This window comes from Amblyomma americanum, chromosome 9 (genome assembly GCF_052857255.1).
Source record: "Amblyomma americanum isolate KBUSLIRL-KWMA chromosome 9, ASM5285725v1, whole genome shotgun sequence".
Taxonomy (NCBI): domain Eukaryota; kingdom Metazoa; phylum Arthropoda; class Arachnida; order Ixodida; family Ixodidae; genus Amblyomma; species Amblyomma americanum.
Genome location: NC_135505.1, coordinates 112,659,795 through 112,667,991, shown reverse-complemented (window position 1 = coordinate 112,667,991; position 8,197 = coordinate 112,659,795). Strand labels below are relative to the sequence as shown.

The window sequence follows — 8,197 nt, the reverse complement described above, 5'->3', positions numbered from 1 at the left end:
CGTACCAGCGTTACCTGAATGTGCTGAAGCACCTGTTACTAGCAGATTAGTATCTCTGAAAGGTAATTTAAGTAGGTATATTAAGCGATGAAGTCACTCGAAATTTGTAGCGTTTAATATGGTCGCTTTAAAAGCACCTACTGCTGACAGAGTTGTAGAGATAAGTCTGGTCGACATGCTTCGATGCGCGCTCTCACTGGCGCTGCAATCCGTGATGCAATTAGACACGCATATGCTCAGGGCATGATGATCCTGAGTATTATTTGTACACATTTAGGCTTTAGATCTTAGGCAAGAAGAAATGTTCATTGGCTCTTAAAGGGACACTGAGAAGTTGAAGTTGGCTTGTATCGATAGAATACCAGCTCCTGATCACAAAAACGCCGCTCTTACTGAAAACAAAGCTCTTGTAAGGTAGAAAATAGCAAGAACCAATATACAGGTATCGCCACCACAGGCCAATCTCGCAAGTACAAGCGTGGTGACGCCATAGGAAAAGAGACGCCACCTTGGAGGAATTTTCCATCCTACTTGGGGTCGCGAATCTCTGAGGCTGACAAAGGTAGGTTGCGCAGATCAATATTGAAGTAAGTTTTGTTTTAAAACCAATAGTGCACTTCTTTCACACAAGGAAGGCAGGCAAAAGACAACCTGAATGTTGGAAGCAAATAAAACGGATGCTTGGCGGCGCCACAGGCGGCCAGGAGAGTTCGATTTGTTATGGCGCTTCGCGTCTATGAGCTTTGCGTTCCCCGTGGTTTTGTTTTTGACGCGCCTCGATTTACAAGCGCCGAACAGCAGAGGAACTACAAGTGCCGCTTCAAGTGCTAGTTAACCTTTGAAGGAGCCTGTTAAGGTTCGATGAAAAGCTATGATGGCACGATAGTTGGTGATCGTACAAGGCAGCACTTGTGTATTCGGACGCTCGCCCGGCGAAACATTCCCGGCTGTACCAGTCGATTTCAAACTACTTAACGGAAATCGTTTATTAGGAACGGGAGACAAGGTACAAGGCAGTTCATAAAAATTGCTGATGGCCTAGCTCTGTTAGGCCAGGATATACCTAGCGAAAGCGCGGAGATTTCTGCATCAGAAGAGTGCATTCACTAGATGCGCCGTCCTGGCGGAGCGGTAGCGTTTCCGCCTCAAACGCCGAAGACCCTGGTTCGATTCCGAACCGAACCTCGGCACCGGACTTCTGTTCTTTTATTCAATGAGTGGGCGGGGGTTTCAGTGTCTCGCATAGATTGCACCACCGAATACGTTGGTTAGCGTTTAAGCGCAGGCTCTGTTAAGGCGCGTTTATGCTGCGGCGAGGCGCGCGCGCTGCACGGCGAAGTCACGTCGGTCAAAGCGAAGACCCTCTATACTCCAACTGCGCTTGACCGCCGACGCGTTCGGCGGCTTCGGCGCACTCTGACCGCGTTGGCGGGTAGATTGGACCATGTATCTATTTCGCGACGAGTGCGCCAGCCGCCGCCGGCCAAGCCAGACTGATTTGGCTCCGCGGCGAGGTGCGCGTTATATTCAATAGCTGCGGCACTTCGGTGGAGCTGTTCTTTTCGAGCTCGGCTATTTTAATCCATTCACAGTACATATCTGAAGGTACATGCAAGTTGGCGAGAGAGCCAGATCCAGTGGACCCGTTTGATCTAGCGGAAGCCGTTGAAGCGTCGTGCGCCGGCTTTGGTTTCAAGCCGCCGACTTTAAACGCGACCGCCCTCGAGCACCCATTTGTTTTTGGTAGCAAAAATAAATAAATAACTTGGCCCTTGCAACCGTGGGAGACCTCGACGCCGCCTGCTGCGCCGTGCAACCGCGCCGTTCAAGGAATCACAATCCGTTAGCCCCAAAGCCCCGGCCAGCCTCCGATGGGCGCAAGGCGCCGACCTTGTCCTGGCCCTTTGCGACTCCCCACACTGGGGTTATAATATTTAGTTTGCAACGGCTGCTCTCTGAGGAAGGGGGAAACTACCCGCCGGCGCCTAACCTAACCGTGCTCCCTCAAAAGCATCGCACGCTCTGTGGGGCTGAGGCCGCTGAAATGCAGGCCAGAGTTTTTGCGAGAACTACGTCGTCGGGTTCGGGAACGGGATCCATCGTAACGCTGGCAAGACGCCGGTGCAAACGTAAACGAAGCGACGGTGGCGACCCCCGATAGATGCCTTCAACGTGCGGCGGCGGTAGCCACGGCCGGTCTCGAGATGGGCGCGCGAGAAGAAAAGCGCGCGCTCCTCTTGAGACCGGCCGTGCGGTAGCTTTCATTTCGGCAGCTGCTAAACCACACCGCTAGCTGCCAGAAATCACGGAGTCTCCGTTTACGTCACGTTTCACGTCACTCCGTTCTGCGTCGTCATAAGAGTTCTCCGTGTCGTCATAAGAGTTCTTGAATTTGAACCGGAGCGGCGGGAAAAAAATTTTCAACTTCGAATCCAAATTTCTTTGAAATAAATGCATCTTTCGCTCCCGGACAAGCGCCAACAAAGCCGTGAAATGCCGAACTATAAGATATTGCTCACAAAAAAAATTGATAGGGTTCTCCTCAGTGTCCCTTTAACTTTTCGCATTTTCGCTTACATGGACTTCAGTAAGCGCCAATTGTAACGAAAGCAAAACAATGGAATCGCTCAAAGCATGGAGAGTTCTTAGTTGTAGGAAACGGAACATTATAGCGCAGTTGAGTTTGACTTCATAGTCACTATAGAAGCTCTTTCAGTGCGTTGGGAGTACTAGACGCATTTTATAATCTCGGGCGTACGTATTCGGATTTCGGAGGTTCGTATGTCCCTGAAGCCAGCTTTTCGGCAGGAGGCCCATCGGCCCACCGGGTTGGAGACTACCTGCAAGGTATGCATGCACTTGGGTGAAGTCCTTTAGTGCAAAGGCATTTGCGGTAAAGGATTTTATGTCAAATGCCTTTAAGTCAAAGGTGCGAAGTTCTTCATGGAAAATGCCTTCCGGGTTAATGGCCTTTAGTTATAAACCCTTTAGGCCAACTGCATTTAGCACGTAATTGCCTTAAGTGCCCATCGCAACTGGCACTACTGCACGATATTACGCGCTGAGACATGCTAAACTGTATGAACCGGTTTGGAATGTCGCGTCCAGGGTTTAATGCATCTGCGTTTGAGCGCTCGCGTTTCAGTTATTCTGTTCGCGTTTCTTTTGACGTTGGTGGTACATAAAGTGCTTCACCGTGAATGTGACCCTTTTATAGTCTGACCACGTTTTGTTTGCAGACACTACGCTGAGATCGTTTTACTTAGCTGAACGATGCTTAGACCAGTCGGATAAGAATTAACCCAGTCCAACACCTTGACTTATGAGTTCACTTATTTATCGTGGTAGTTAAAAGTTCTGTCAGGTTAAATCGGCTGAAAAGTTACGGTGTCCACCACTCGCAGACTTGTCCGAGGACCGTTCCGTGTTCGTCGTCGTTGGCCTTGTCTTTCGACATCTGTAAGAATAAAAATATTCAAATTCCGCGCCATATACTCGTGATTATGACGTCACGTTCTCTTTTTATTTCTTACTGGAAAACAGCACCTCTCCCAAGTGACGCCATGAAACTCGCGCCTCACTCTGTCGTCCCGCTTGTGCCCGCTGGGTCTTTCATTTGATCTAACTTGACTCTTTCGAGATAAGGCATGGAAAGCACCAACGATTGTCTTGTATGTAGAGCCAGCTGTGAGTGGCTACAAACATTCCAGATAAATAGGAGCGCGTCTATCGTACGAAACAAAGTGATGCAGCCACTAGCAGGCGGCCTTGAAGACAACCAAAAAGAATTACAAATTTCGGAGTCAGCTTCATCATCATCATCACTATCAACAGCTTGACTATGCCCATTGCAGTACGAAGGCCTCTTCCATGTCCCTCCTATTGATCCTGTCGTGTTCTAGCTGCGGCACCCTATCCCCGCAAACTTCTTGATCTCATCCACCAACATAACTTACTGCCGCCCACTGCTACGCTTCACTTCCCTTGTAATCCAGTCTGTTACTCTTAAGGACCATCGGTTATCTTGCCTTCGCATTGCATGCCCTGCCCAAGCCCATTCCTTCCCTTCATTTCGACTTAGGACATCCCTGTAAAGCCAAACGTAATATTTGCATAATGTTAACGGTGACTGTGCACGGGAATATCATGAAGACTATGGCGGAAGGTGTCAAGTCGCCCACTAAGAGCCCGGAAGGCCTGCAACTGGTCTAGAGTATGCGGATAGAAACAGGGGAGGAAAGCGCCAGCGACTTCCGTCCTGGCTGAATGAAAAAAATGGCAGTGGCTTAGCTCAGCTATGCCAGGATATACTTAGCGAGTCGTGCGTTCCACTCGCTGGGCTTGTTTTTACGGAAATTCGTATGATGTGATCAGTCACACGACGGGCCTTCTCACCCTCTGCTGTTGGTTCTCGTTGACTGACTCCTTCCATAGGCTCCATCTCGGTGGCTATGCGCCGTCTATTACGCTAGGCAGTCTGGCATCTCCGTTTGGCAAGGTGTTCCCCTCTCTGTTCAGACGTCTCCGCTGCTCTATTCGCCTTCTTACGCTCATTCTCTCTTTGTTGAGTAGCCAAGTGCCAGGCGACAGCCTCAGGATCGGAAGAGTTAATCTCCTCTTGTCTATACCGCCGTTTAGCAGGGGCTGGACTTTCCTTCTCTGCATGCATGTCAAACGTTGTGATACAGCCGCCCATTACAACTCCGCCTTTTGTACGAAATGCTGCGCATGCGACGCGCGGTTCGGGTGATAGAGCGGCGTGCGGTGAAGCGGCGATGAAGCGCGCGGCGCAGCTTTGGAGCCTCTGGTTACCACGGTATCGGCGCATGCGCACAAATGCTCATCCGCGTTACGTCACGCTCGGCTCCGACGGTGGAGCGGGCGCGCAGCTGCGCGGCGACGGCGACGGCGAAGCGCACGCCGCACCTTGCTCCTCTCCGGTTGCCATGGTAACGGCACATGCCCACAACTGACGTCTCCCATGCAAATGCTCGACTGGTAGACCAGTGTAGCTCTCGCTACAAAACCTCCGCTGAAACCGTAACTACGTACACCATACGTTGTCAACGTAACTGAAGGAATAATTGGCGCTAGCGTCAGTAGTAAAGAACAATATCTAATCGCAAGAAAGTACAGAAAGGAGAAACGATTTCTCTCTCTCTCTCTATTCCTATTGAATGTCTGACCCGCGCCGCCGTTGCAACCGCCACACATATTTTGTATGTTTCGCGAACTCTGTCATTCGCGCTTTATCACTGGCGCTGTCGCCTGCTTTGCGGCGCCAGTCACAGACACTGTGGCGTCGTGTTCCTTCATGCGTTATGTTGGTGCTGCGACAACTACGATGGTGCTTCGTTTTGTGCTCATGACATTAGAAACTGCTTTGAGTGCAGCGAGACCCGCACGGATATATGACGTGAACCGCTACCTGCCCTCGCTTTCTTGGGAGCCACCGCTCATTTCGGCGTCGTGGATTATGAACAATGATTCGGTCATTACTATGAACGAAGGAGTCATCGGATTTAGTTTGCGAGAGTAGGCGTACCATGGAAATCGATTATGCAACTGAATGTTAACTGAATTTTATTGGTGTCGCATATATCAGCATGGAGAGTAAAGGATATCGCGTGATAGTTGCTTGCTTTCACGCGTTTACGTAAGTACTAAACAATGTTTTACACTTGTCTATGATTGTAAGGTATATCATGCATGTATTAAATTGCGTGCATTCACTGTGCACAGACTGATCGCATATGTATTGCGTGCATGAGGCATGAAATGATGTGCTGAAAAATCAGTGGCGCCGTTCGAGATGAACTTGACCCCTCTTGCGCGTCGGCACGTATTATCTGTATTGTACGGAATGCTGTAATATAGACATGTTGCGTAATTTGAAAACAATATCTCTTGTGTTCTGAAAGCAACACTACATCAGCCAGCCAACCAGCTCGGGTCGTCGCGTGGTCGCACTTCAGCCGTATAACGCGGCCGACGAACGACCTCGAGCCGCCGTCGCCTAGCAATGCAGCAGCCGCGCTCCAACAGATGGCGCCGCCGTCGACTCCACTGCCGTCGGCGCTTGCTCCACCAGATGTGCTCCGCTGGGGTAGAGGGAATATATATATATATATATATATATATATATATATATATATATATATATATATATATATACGTAATTTTCTTTAAGCAATTTATTAATCTAAGTATTATTCTCCCACTGATAAGCATAACACATTAAAAAAAATAATAATAAAATTACCGTTCCCCTATGCACCTTGGTTTCGGTGACTGTTGGCTCCCTTCATAAAAATTTGTCAAACGGGCCCCTCATTTCCTTTAACTTGTCTGCTAATAACTTAACGAGGGTCTCGGTTCTGGCAGTCTTGATGCCATAGGTAGCATAAGAGGGCTCTCGCACAGTTTCCGCCCTCTCCGTTAGATGACGTTCTACGTCACGCTCGCGGTATTACAGGACGTGCTACGTCCGCCGCTATGGTCGAGGGTGGCGCTGGTGAACACTCTCAAGGCTCGCTCACACGCAGTAAACATAAATACCCATGAGAGCAGCAGATTGGACAGCCGCCGCCGTAGCTCAGTTGGTAAGAGCACCGGACGCGATATTCGGAGGTCGTGGGTTCGGATCCCACCGGCGGCATGGTTGTTTTTTCTGCTGCTTTATACGTAATTTTCTTTAAGCAATTTATTAATCTAAGTATTATTCTCCCACTGATAAGCATAACACATTAAAAAAAATAATAATAAAATTACCGTTCCCCTATGCACCTTGGTTTCGGTGACTGTTGGCTCCCTTCATAAAAATTTGTCAAACGGGCCCCTCATTTCCTTTAACTTGTCTGCTAATAACTTAACGAGGGTCTCGGTTCTGGCAGTCTTGATGCCATAGGTAGCATAAGAGGGCTCTCGCACAGTTTCCGCCCTCTCCGTTAGATGACGTTCTACGTCACGCTCGCGGTATTACAGGACGTGCTACGTCCGCCGCTATGGTCGAGGGTGGCGCTGGTGAACACTCTCAAGGCTCGCTCACACGCAGTAAACATAAATACCCATGAGAGCAGCAGATTGGACAGCCGCCGCCGTAGCTCAGTTGGTAAGAGCACCGGACGCGATATTCGGAGCTCGTGGGTTCGGATCCCACCGGCGGCATGGTTGTTTTTTCTGCTGCTTTATACGTAATTTTCTTTAAGCAATTTATTAATCTAAGTATTATTCTCCCACTGATAAGCATAACACATTAAAAAAAATAATAATAAAATTACCGTTCCCCTTGCACCTTGGTTTCGGTGACTGTTGGCTCCCTTCATAAAAATTTGTCAAACGGGCCCCTCATTTCCTTTAACTTGTCTGCTATATATATATATATATATATATATATATATATATATATATATATATATATATATATATATATATATATATATATATATATATATATATATATATATATATATATGTATGTAAAGCCACCGGAAGTTGGATTGCATGTCACAGACGTTCGGCGTCTGCTGTGTATTTCAATGCAAAAAGTCGCGTCTTTCACCCTTTCGTAATGAATTTTTCGCGTTGTTTTCGTGTAACGCCTACTGTAATATCAAAGGAATACGCAAGCTGAACGTGAAAAATGTGAGCATTGTTCGGGGAACACTGTAATTTCAGAGGAACCGAAGTGAACAGGCATGCATATATCACCAAGGCGCGGCGAAGGGGTACGTGCATTAAACACTATTTTCTGACCTGGTTCATCTCTTCCGAGCGTGATTAGGAGAAGTAGTGGAATGACGATGAGCCTAGGTCATCTTGAAAACAAATTTTCGTGTCGCAAAGAAAAGGCAATGGCGCGGAAATCCTGACACATGAAGAGCCACTCGTTATACAGTGCCGCTGTTTCAATTTCGGGTTGGTGGCGGACGATGTCTCTTCTCATCGATGACAGGCGATGTTTATCGCTTTAGTGTGCCATTCACCTTCCATACGTGCTTTCAACCTAACTCTATAGCACAGCCACATGTGATCTACACAGCACGAGAGAAACTACTGACGAGAAAGACGAATGCAGCAGCGCATGTGACAAGCGCTGTTAGAAGTCAACTGCACCAAGCATCAGGAATAAAAACCCCTTGAGGCATAACTTTCGACAGTACGAAACAGTACAATTGATACGATCCGTCGAAAAAGA

General features: G+C 48.2%; 1 non-coding gene across 1 annotated transcript; it reads left to right on the top strand.

Moving 5' to 3' along the window:
- The first annotated feature begins 6,584 nt into the window (after positions 1–6,584).
- TRNAS-CGA (transfer RNA serine (anticodon CGA)) lies at positions 6,585–6,658 on the top strand. The gene has a single exon. It is a non-coding gene; the product is annotated as a tRNA-Ser (tRNA).
- Positions 6,659–8,197: the final 1,539 nt, after the last annotated feature.